The sequence below is a fragment of the Lissotriton vulgaris genome, chromosome 5, assembly GCF_964263255.1.
Source record: "Lissotriton vulgaris chromosome 5, aLisVul1.2, whole genome shotgun sequence".
NCBI classification, from domain to species: Eukaryota; Metazoa; Chordata; class Amphibia; order Caudata; family Salamandridae; genus Lissotriton; species Lissotriton vulgaris.
In genome coordinates, this window is record NC_141693.1 from 617,659,386 (window position 1) to 617,669,885 (window position 10,500).

The 10,500-nt window shown below is 34.3% G+C and overlaps 1 long non-coding RNA gene across 1 annotated transcript; it reads right to left on the reverse strand.

Moving 5' to 3' along the window:
* Positions 1-5,198: 5,198 nt before the first annotated feature.
* On the reverse strand, positions 5,199-10,193 carry LOC147711329 (uncharacterized). The gene is made up of 3 exons (XR_015295690.1): positions 10,072-10,193; positions 8,239-8,333; positions 5,199-6,590 (listed from the first exon to the last, which is right to left on the reverse strand). It is a non-coding gene; the product is annotated as an uncharacterized LOC147711329 (long non-coding RNA).
* Between the last annotated feature and the right edge of the window lie 307 nt (positions 10,194-10,500).

Genomic DNA, 10,500 nt, shown 5'->3' on the forward strand with positions numbered 1-10,500 from the left:
AGTTTTTTGGGATTCGCCAATTTTTATCGGCGATTTATTCAGAATTTCTCTGAAAAGGTCAGACCAATTACTCGACTTCTAAAGAAAAATGAACGTTTTGTTTGGGGAAAAGAGTCTGAAGAAGCGTTTCAACAGTTAAAGGAAGCTTTTGTATCTGCACCCATTTTGCAACACCCTGATTTGAAAGAACCTTTTTATGTGGAAGCGGACGCTTCCAATTTTGCCATTGGAGGCATTCTGTCTCAGCGACAGAAACTGACGGGACAATTACACCCTGTGGCCTATCATTCTCGGAAGCTTTCAGCTGCGGAAATAAATTATCCCATTTCTGACAAAGAACTTTTGGCAGTCAAAGAAGCTTTTAAGGTTTGGAGGCATTATCTGCTCGGAGCTCAACATGTAATCACAGTGTTCACAGATCATCGCAATTTGCAGTTTTTAAAGTCAGTCAGAACTCTCTCCCCTCGCCAGTTGAGATGGTCCCTTTTCTTCGCGGACTATGACTTTGTTTTGACTTACAAACCTGGGTCGGCTAATGGAAAAGCTGACGCCCTTTCTCGGCTGAGTCTGGGAGATGTGACGGACAAGAAGGAGGAAGGCTACATCATTCCCCAGAATAAAATTGTAGCAGCTTTTGTGGAGGATGAGCTGGAAAAGCAGGTTCGTGAAGCCTTCCAAGGAAAAGAATTCACAGATTGGATTTCCGAAGGTCCAGAAAGAGAACTAAAGGATGGGAAACCATACTTTCAAGGGAAACTGTTTGTTCCAGTAGAAGAATTACAGTCATTAATCATCCAGCAGTTTCATGATCATCCATTGGCCGGTCATAAAGGAGCAGTCAAGACGCTGGAACTGGTGAAGAGGATGCATTTTTGGCCAGGCATGGAAGCACAGGTTAGGCAGCACATCGCCACTTGTGAACAGTGGATAAAAAGGGAAGAGTTCTAGACAGCCACCCCAAGGGTTACTTAGGCCTTTGCCCGTAGCACCCTCTCCTTGGCATACCATTTCCATGGATTTTATTGTAGATCTACCTTCTAGTCAGGGTTATTCGGTAATTTGGGTGGTGGTTGACCAGTTCACAAAAATGAGTCACTTTGTTCCCCTAAAAAGTCTTCCGACAGCTTCTCAATTGGCAGACCTGTTGGTTCAACATATTGTGCGGCTGCACGGAATCCCTAAGATTGTGATCTCTGATCGAGGTTCTCAGTTTGTCTCTCGATTTTGGAGATCTTTCCTGAGAGGTTTGGGGGTGGATTCCCGTCTGTCCACCAGCTTCCATCCAGAGACGGATGGACAGACGGAGAGGGTGAACCAAGATTTGGAGCAGTACCTTCGTTTGTATTTGATGGATCAAGAGGGAGAATGGCCCTCTCTATTGAGTACTGCGGAGTTTGCTTACAATAATTCAGTCCATTCTGCCACGGGATACTCCCCATTTTTCCTTAATTCAGGTAGACATCCGAATATGTTAGTGGGTAGAGTGGAAGTAGATGTCCCTGCAGCAGAAGAGGTAATCCAAGATTTACATAAGGCCTTTCAGTCAGCATCTGAGAATCTTGTTAAGGCAAAACAGAACTATAAGAAGCAGGCAGACAAGAAGCGAAGGGAGAGTCCAGAATTTGAGGCAGGGGATTTGGTGTGGGTTTCCACTCGCTATATGCGATTGAATGGGAACAGAAAATTTCAGCCTCGGTTTGTGGGTCCCTATCCAGTGGTGGACATGGTCAATCCTGTTAGTGTTAGGTTGGCTCTTCACAAGTCTATGAAGATTCATCCCACCTTCCATGTTTCCTTGATTAAACGTAATCCTCCAAAGTTTCAACATTCCCATCCCCCTGCTCCAGTGCAAGTCCAATCCGCAGAGGAGTTTGAGGTTAAGAGAATTTTGGACTCCAAATTGAGAAGAAACACTTTGTTCTATCTGGTAGATTGGAAGGGTTTCGGTCCTGAAGATCGTTCATGGGAACCAAGCAAGAATGTACACGCCCCGCGGCTGGTAGCTGAGTTTCACAAGACATATCCTCAAAAGGGTATTCACCTGTTACAACGCATTTTTTACAACGCAGTACTGTTACAACGCATTTTTTACAACGCAGGTACTGTTACAACGCATACAATTACAACTTATACTGTTACAACGCAGGTACTGTTACAACGCAGGTACTTTTACAACGCATATATATATATGTATATGTATTTAATTTTATATATATATAATTTTATATATATTTTATTTTAATATATATATATATATAATTTTATATGTTATTTTATTTTAAAATAGGTTAGATTGTAGTAATATTATATTAATAAAATGTATATTTAATAATTGTAAAATTTTGTGTATATATAATTTTTATATATATTTTATGTATAGGTTAGATTGTAGTAATATTAACATATTAAAATCTAAAGAAAAGTATTTTTGTAAGTTTTTTTGTTAAAAATTATAAATTGATAAATAAAAATATCTTTTAATATAGTATTTATTTTATAGTTTATTTTAGGAATTTATAGTTTATTTTAGGAATTTGTTTATTGAATTTTTTTGATAGTAATATATTTTATTTTAAAATAGGTTAGATTGTAGTAATATTAAAATAATAAAATGTATATTTAATAATTGTAAAATTTTGTGTATATATAATTTTTATATATATTTTATGTATAGGTTAGATTGTAGTAATATTAACATATTAAAATCTATTTTTAATAATTAATAATTTAATAATTGAAAAATAATGTATTAATCAAAAGAAAAGTATTTTTGTAAGTATTTTTGTTAAAAATTATAAATTGATAAATAAAAATATCTTTTAATATAGTATTTATTTTATAGTTTATTTTAGGAATTTGTTTATTGAATTTTTTTGATAGTAATAATTTATATGTTCATTGTAATTTAATATTGTTTATAATATTGTATAATATAAATGTAGGAATGTATATTTAATTAAAGTAAAATAATGTATTTTACTATAATTTTGGGTAGTAAAAATTTAAATTATTCTAACATATATATTTTATATTTGTATTTGTTTTTTTGATTGTTTTAGTTTTTGTTTATTATTAATATTTTAATTGAAGTATTAATTAGTATTTATATATTAATAATTAAAAAACGGTTTAAATATATTTGAAAAATATTTTAATAATATTACTTTTGTATTATTTTGAATTTTAGAAATTATTATATATGACTATATGTTTATTATATTTTATTCATGTTTTTAAAATTATATTGGGAAAAGATTATGTTCTATTATGGTTTATTCATGTTTTTAAAATTATATTGGGAAAAGATTATGTTCTATTATGGTTTAATTAAATTTTAAAAAAAAGGTTTCTACATGTAGACTTTATTAAGTATATTGTTTTATAAATAAATTAATTTATAATATATTTTGTTCGTGATATACTTATATTAAACTTTCCGTTCCCACGCTTTACCATTGTTTTCTATGGATACATTTGTCCTTCATTTATGTCCTTGATACATCTAGATATGTAGAGCGGTTCGGAATAAAAGCAAAGGAAACGAAAGGAAAGAGGAGGAAAAAAGCGGAACAGAAAGAAGAAAACAGGTATAGTAAGGAAGTATATATTTTACATTATATTATAAAAGTTAAGATATACACATTGAAATAAATAAAAACGTAGAGATATGTTTTTGATAATAAAAATAAGTTTTTATTACATACAAAAATAATTTAAAAATTCATCAGTTTTTAATACATTTTATGTATATTTTTCAAAATTTTAACATATACATGTAATCATTTTTAAAAATAATATTTGTTTATAAATTGCATTATAATACAATGTACAGTAGTCCTTTCTTTATTGTTGCAGCATATCCTGACGTTATTACGTATACGCGTGCGTCGTCGGCCATTTTGTGGGTATCCGGAGCTGGAAGCAGGAGGAAGCAGCAGGACGCTGATCTACGATCAGGTAGGAAAACAATTTAATACTAACTAATAAAGTTAAATAATAAAAGATTTACATTAATTGTAAGGATAAGTTAAGTAGAGGTTGCTCGAAATAAAAAAAAAGTAAAAAAACAACATGTCGCTACTCGTATTATTAGAATATGCCGATGTTGGGTCGGTGGGCGTGGGGAACATCGGTAAATATAATTAAAGTAAGATTTAGTTGAATTTTAGTATAAAAACCAGAAAAGGGGTTTAGAAAAGTATAACAAGGATTTCATAATGTATTTATGTATGCAAAGTATTAAAATGCATTTTCGCGTGATTTAACAGTTTGCAAATATTGAGTTTGAGAATGTTAGTTGCTATGTTGTTAAAATATCATATGAATGTCAATAAAGATATTTCCAATGTTTTCTTGGTGCTTTTCTGAAACAAATTTGTATTTTAAGAAGATTATGATGTAGGGTTTATTTCCGAATCACTGATTGTCTGATTGATTATATTGGTTACATTTTAGTTGTTTTGTATTCATTTCGGAATTATTATTGCTTTGTTTATTCTTAGAAAATTTGAAAGCAAAAATTTAGGAGCTTTTGTATATTGTGTTATAGTAGTTTGAAAGGCATAACTGATGTTTATTGATTTGTATTTAATTAATTCGAAGTCTGTATTTTTTGTATCAGGAGGAGTAGAGAATATAGAATTTATAAAAAATAGCTTATGTACAAAAATAAAGAAGCCAAGGTTAGATTGTTTGTCACTTTCTGAAGCCAATAATGAAAAATTAAAAATAATTTTTCTATGTTTGGTGAAATGTTGTAGGAATTAGCACTTGCTGTGGAAATATGGAAATATCAATATATGGAATACATAAATATTTTAACCATTAATTTTATGGTGTGGTTTTCATAGAAGACTTTATGATAAAATTGAAAATGCATTTTATTTTTTTTGAAATGTACTTTTCTATTACTTAAAAATGTTGTCTCAAAATTTATTTCTTTTGGAAAATATTGGTTCTGCTATTTCTTCTAAAGTCTTATGTGATTCAAAAATTAAAAAAATATCTCATGTAAGGGATTTATTTTTTAAAAAAATGTTTAAAAAATAAAAACGAGGAAAAATGACCCAACATCAAATATTAAAAAATGTATTTGGAAAAATGTTTTTACGAATTGAAATTAGAAAAATATTTAATTTTGGTAGAAGCAGGAAAGTAATGTAAATTATACTTTAAAAAGAAAGGATGTTAGCTAGATTCTCAAGGTAATCTAAAGCCACACACAACGAAAATTGTTGTAGTAGTGCCAATAGTCGTTCAGACATATCCTTAGTTCTTTGGGTAATCCGTGAGTTTAGACTACCAGTGAGAGTTTGTGAAAGTCTCATTTCTTGGAAACTTTGCTCCTTCTTCAAAGTTTCCAGAAATAAATAGAAATTAGGGTGGGGTTTTCCAATTAAATGGTTGAAGGAGTTATGCCATCCCTCAATGGCATTATTTGTTTTTGCCTCTCCCTCTAGGCAACTCGAATAACAGTTCCACCACTGCACATGGAAACGTGGCTTCCTCCTGCGACCCGATCTGCCTAGGTGTCCAATCCATGTGTCTTCCATATAATTTAAAATGGGTGCCAATTTATCTTCGTTAATTAAATAATACTCTGATTCTGTAATTGCAGTGTAGTAGTCGTCTACACTTTCGGGAGGGACAAAACAAAGAGCAGTTAATTTTTTTAATTCGACTTGTAGTTTGCTGTCCGTTGAGTATTCAGTAACTAAGGGTGTTTTTTGTAATTTACGCCAGAATGCCTGGGAAAAGTGGAAAAAACACCCTTGAATTTGGGTATCCGTGTACAGTTTGGTGATCACATTGATCATACTCAATTCAAAATCGATAATAATTTTCCTAGGACTTTGGTTTGTTTTGGATTTAATCACAGATAATAATTCTGTGTAAGTTGCTGAAGTCTTATCAGGCAGCAAACTATATACTAGGGGTATTACACTGTTATTAATTTTACCATGAATAGTATAAATTTGGGTGAATGGATGGGGCGTGCTTTTAAACGTTCCATCCATCATCCAAATTTCACTTGATTCAAGTTTAACAAGGTTGCGTGGGGTACTAAAAATTAAGATGCGCTTAAGAGGGTTTTCGTTGTCATGCAGGAGGAAAGGTTCATTAGAAAAAGTAATAGTAAGTTCAGGAGGAATAATGATATCAGAAAAGGTATGAGGTGTGTTTGTTTGCGTATTACTTGCCTGCTTTTGTCTTTGTATAATTCTTCGCAAATTATGTACGTTGGGAATATTGCTAGCAATATGAGTAGGGACATGTTGTGCAACCTGTCTTAAAATTGATCCAGTGGATTCATTGGAGGTGCTTGCAATAGCCTTCATCTCATTCACAGTTTCTCTGACATCAACTTCCATTGCAGAGGCAGAGTGGTTATGGTCAGTTGTCCTTACAATAATATCATTGACCGTAACCGCTCTGCCGCTGCAACGAGTTGTATGGTATTGCACGCATCTCCAATGAATCCGTGGATTACTTAACCTATCCTTACAATAAATGTATCCTTGATGAGCTAGTAATTGCTTTCCTTTCCTGGATGGGATATACTTAGCAGTTTGTTGTTGTGAAGACATTTTCTGAAAAGAAGAAATGATTGTTTTAGTATTTGAATTATAGAAATGCAAAGCATAAAATTTGTATGTAGTTTTCATTTTGTAAAACTCTGATTATTGTTTATTTATATTGTATCTAGCACATTTTTCATGTTTTTATATGCTAGCATTTTAATTATTGCTGTAAATTAGTAAACATATTCAGCACTTTTCCTACTGTTGCACTTAGTTGGAGTTGGGATAGTAATTTACACCTCTAGACTATCCAGCACTTTCCCTACTGTAGCACTTGCTTGGAGTTGGAATAGTCATTTACACCTTTAGACTATCCAGCACTTTCTCTACTGTAGCACTTACCAGGAGTTGGAATAGTAATTTACACCTCTACCCTATCCAGCACTTTCCCTACTGTTGCACTTACCAGGAGTTGGAATAGTAATTTACACCTGTAGCCTATCCAGCACTTTCCCTACTGTAGCACTTATCCGGGGTTGGAATAGTAATTTACACCTCTACACTATCCAGCACTTTCCCTACTGTTGCACTTACCAGGAGTTGGAATATTCATTTACACCTCTAGACTATCCAGCACTTTCCCTACTGTAGCACTTACCAAGAGTTGGAATAGTAATTTACACCTTCAGACTATCCAGCTCTTTCCCTACTGTTGCACTTACTAGGAGTTGGAATAGTATTTTACACCTCTAGACTATCCAGCACTTTCCCTACTGTAGCACTTACCAGGAGTTGGAATAGTAATTTACACCTGTAGCCTATCCAGCACTTTCCCTACTGTAGCACTTGCTCGGAGTTGGAATAGTCATTTACACCTCTAGACTATCCAGCACTTTCCCTACTGTAGCACTTACCAGGAGTTTGAATAGTAATTTACACCTCTAGACTATCCGGCACTTTCCCTACTGTTGCACTTACCAGGAGTTGGAATAGTAATTTACACCTCTACACTATCCAGCACTTTCCCTACTGTTGCACTTACCAGGAGTTGGAATAGTAATTTACACCTCTACACTATCCAGCACTTTCCCTACTGTTGCACTTACCAGGAGTTGGAATAGTAATTTACACCTCTACACTATCCAGCACTTTCCCTACTGTTGCACTTACCAGGAGTTGGAATAGTAATTTACACCTCTACACTATCCAGCACTTTCCCTACTGTTGCACTTACCAGGAGTTGGAATAGTAATTTACACCTCTAGACTATCCAGCACTTTCCCTACTGTAGCACTTACCAGGAGTTGGAATAGTAATTTACACCTTTAGACTATCCAGCACTTTCCCTACTGTAGCACTTATCAGGAGTTGGAATAGTCATTTACACCTCTAGACTATCCAGCACTTTCCCTACTGTTGCACTTACCAGGAGTTGGAATAGTAATTTACACTTCTAGCCTATCCACCACTTTCCCTACTGTAGCACTTACCAGGAGTTGGAATATCAATTTACAACTCTAGACTATCCAGCACTTTCCCTACTGTCGAACTTACTAGGAGTTTTGATAATTTTTTATACTTGTACATTTAACAAAACTTTATTCAGCGCTTTGTTTTGTTACCTCCAAAATTTGTAGCTGTTGAAATATATCATGTGTTATTCATTACTGCTTATGCATGACTAATATATATATCTGGAAAAGTACATTTTACTTACTATTAGTGTTTTGGGTCTTTACTTTGTAGAAATGTGTCCTGGTGTCCTTGTGTCGGTTTTCTTTGAGGTTGCACAAGTTTTGGTTAGATGGAGTCCTTAAAGAAAGAAAAGTATGTTTGAAAATGTGTGACACATAATTTTGCAGGAGACTGATTTTTAAGTTTTCTTCACAGGCATGAGGTATCTCTGAACTTTATTTATAGCACTAATCATGTAAAGTGAGAAATGCAATTTTGGCGTCTGGATTGCACAGTCTTTTGTGTATTGTAGTATTTATATGTATCTGGGATAGTATATGATAATTTTATAGTTTCTTGCACTTTCACTACTGTAGCACTTAACTGGAAAAGCATTGCTAATTTAAGTTTATAGAGTTTTCTGCACTTTTACTACTGTTTCGAATAGTAATTTACACCTCTAGACTATCCTGCACTTTCCTATTTGTAGCACTTACCAGGAGTTGGAATAGTAATTTACACCTCTAGCCTATCCAGCACTTTCCCTACTGTTGCACTTACCAGGAGTTGGAATAGTTATTTACACCTCTACACTATCCAGCACTTTCCCTACTGTTGCACTTACCAGGAGTTGGAATAGTAATTTACACCTCTACACTATCCAGCACTTTCCCTACTGTTGCACTTATCAGGAGTTGGAATAGTCATTTACACCTCTAGACTATCCAGCTCTTTCCCTACTGTAGCACTTACCAGGAGTTGGAATAGTAATTTACACCTCTAGCCTATCCAGCACTTTCCCTACTGTTGCACTTACCAGGAGTTTGAATAGTAATTTACACCTCTACACTATCCAGCACTTTCCCTACTGTTGCACTTATCAGGAGTTGGAATAGTCATTTACATCTTTAGACTATCCAGCACTTTCCCTACTGTTGCACTTACCAGGAGTTGGAATAGTAATTTACACCTCTAGACTATCCAGCACTTTCTCTACTGTAGCACTTGCCAGGAGTTGGAATAGTAATTTACACCTTTAGACTATCCAGCACTTTCCCTACTGTTGCACTTACCAGGAGTTGGAATATTCATTTACACCTCTACACTATCCGGCACTTTCCCTACTGTTGCACTTACCAGGAGTTGGAATAGTAATTTACACCTGTAGCCTATCCAGCACTTTCCCTACTGTAGCACTTGCTCGGAGTTGGAATAGTAATTTACACCTCTACACTATCCAGCACTTTCCCTACTGTTGCACTTACCAGGAGTTGGAATATTCATTTACACCTCTAGACTATCCAGCACTTTCCCTACTGTAGCACTTACCAGGAGTTTGAATAGTAATTTACACCTCTACACTATCCAGCACTTTCTCTACTGTTGCACATACCAGGAGTTGGAATAGTAATTTACACCTCTAGACTATCCAGCACTTTCCCTACTGTAGCACTTACCAGGAATTGGAATAGTAATTTACACCTTTAGACTATCCAGCACTTTCCCTACTGTAGCACTTATCAGGAGTTGGAATAGTCATTTACACCTCTAGACTATCCTGCACTTTCCCTACTGTAGCACTTACCAGGAGTTGGAATAGTAATTTACACTTCTAGCCTATCCACCATTTTCCCTACTGTTGCACTTACCAGGAGTTGGAATATTCATTTACACCTCTAGACTATCCAGCACTTTCCCTACTGTCGAACTTACTAGGAGTTTTGATAATTTTTTATACTTGTACATTTAACAAAACTTTATTCAGCGCTTTGTTTTGTTACCTCCAAAATTTGTAGCTGTTGAAATATACCATGTGTTATTCATTACTGCTTATGCATGACTAATATATATATCTGGAAAAGTACATTTTACTTACTATTAGTGTTTTGGGTCTTTACTTTGTAGAAATGTGTCCTGGTGTCCTTGTGTCGGTTTTCTTTGAGGTTGCACAAGTTTTGGTTAGATGGAGTCCTTAAAGAAAGAAAAGTATGTTTGAAAATGTGTGACACATAATTTTGCAGGAGACTGATTTTTAAGTTTTCTTCACAGGCATGAGGTATCTCTGAACTTTATTTATAGCACTAATCATGTAAAGTGAGAAATGCAATTTTGGCGTCTGGATTGCACAGTCTTTTGTGTATTGTAGTATTTATATGTATCTGGGATAGCACATGATAATTTTATAGTTTCTTGCACTTTCACTACTGTAGCACTTAACTGGAAAAGCATTGCTAATTTAAGTTTATAGAGTTTTCTGCACTTTTACTACTGTTTCGAATAGTAATTTACACCTCTAGACTATCCT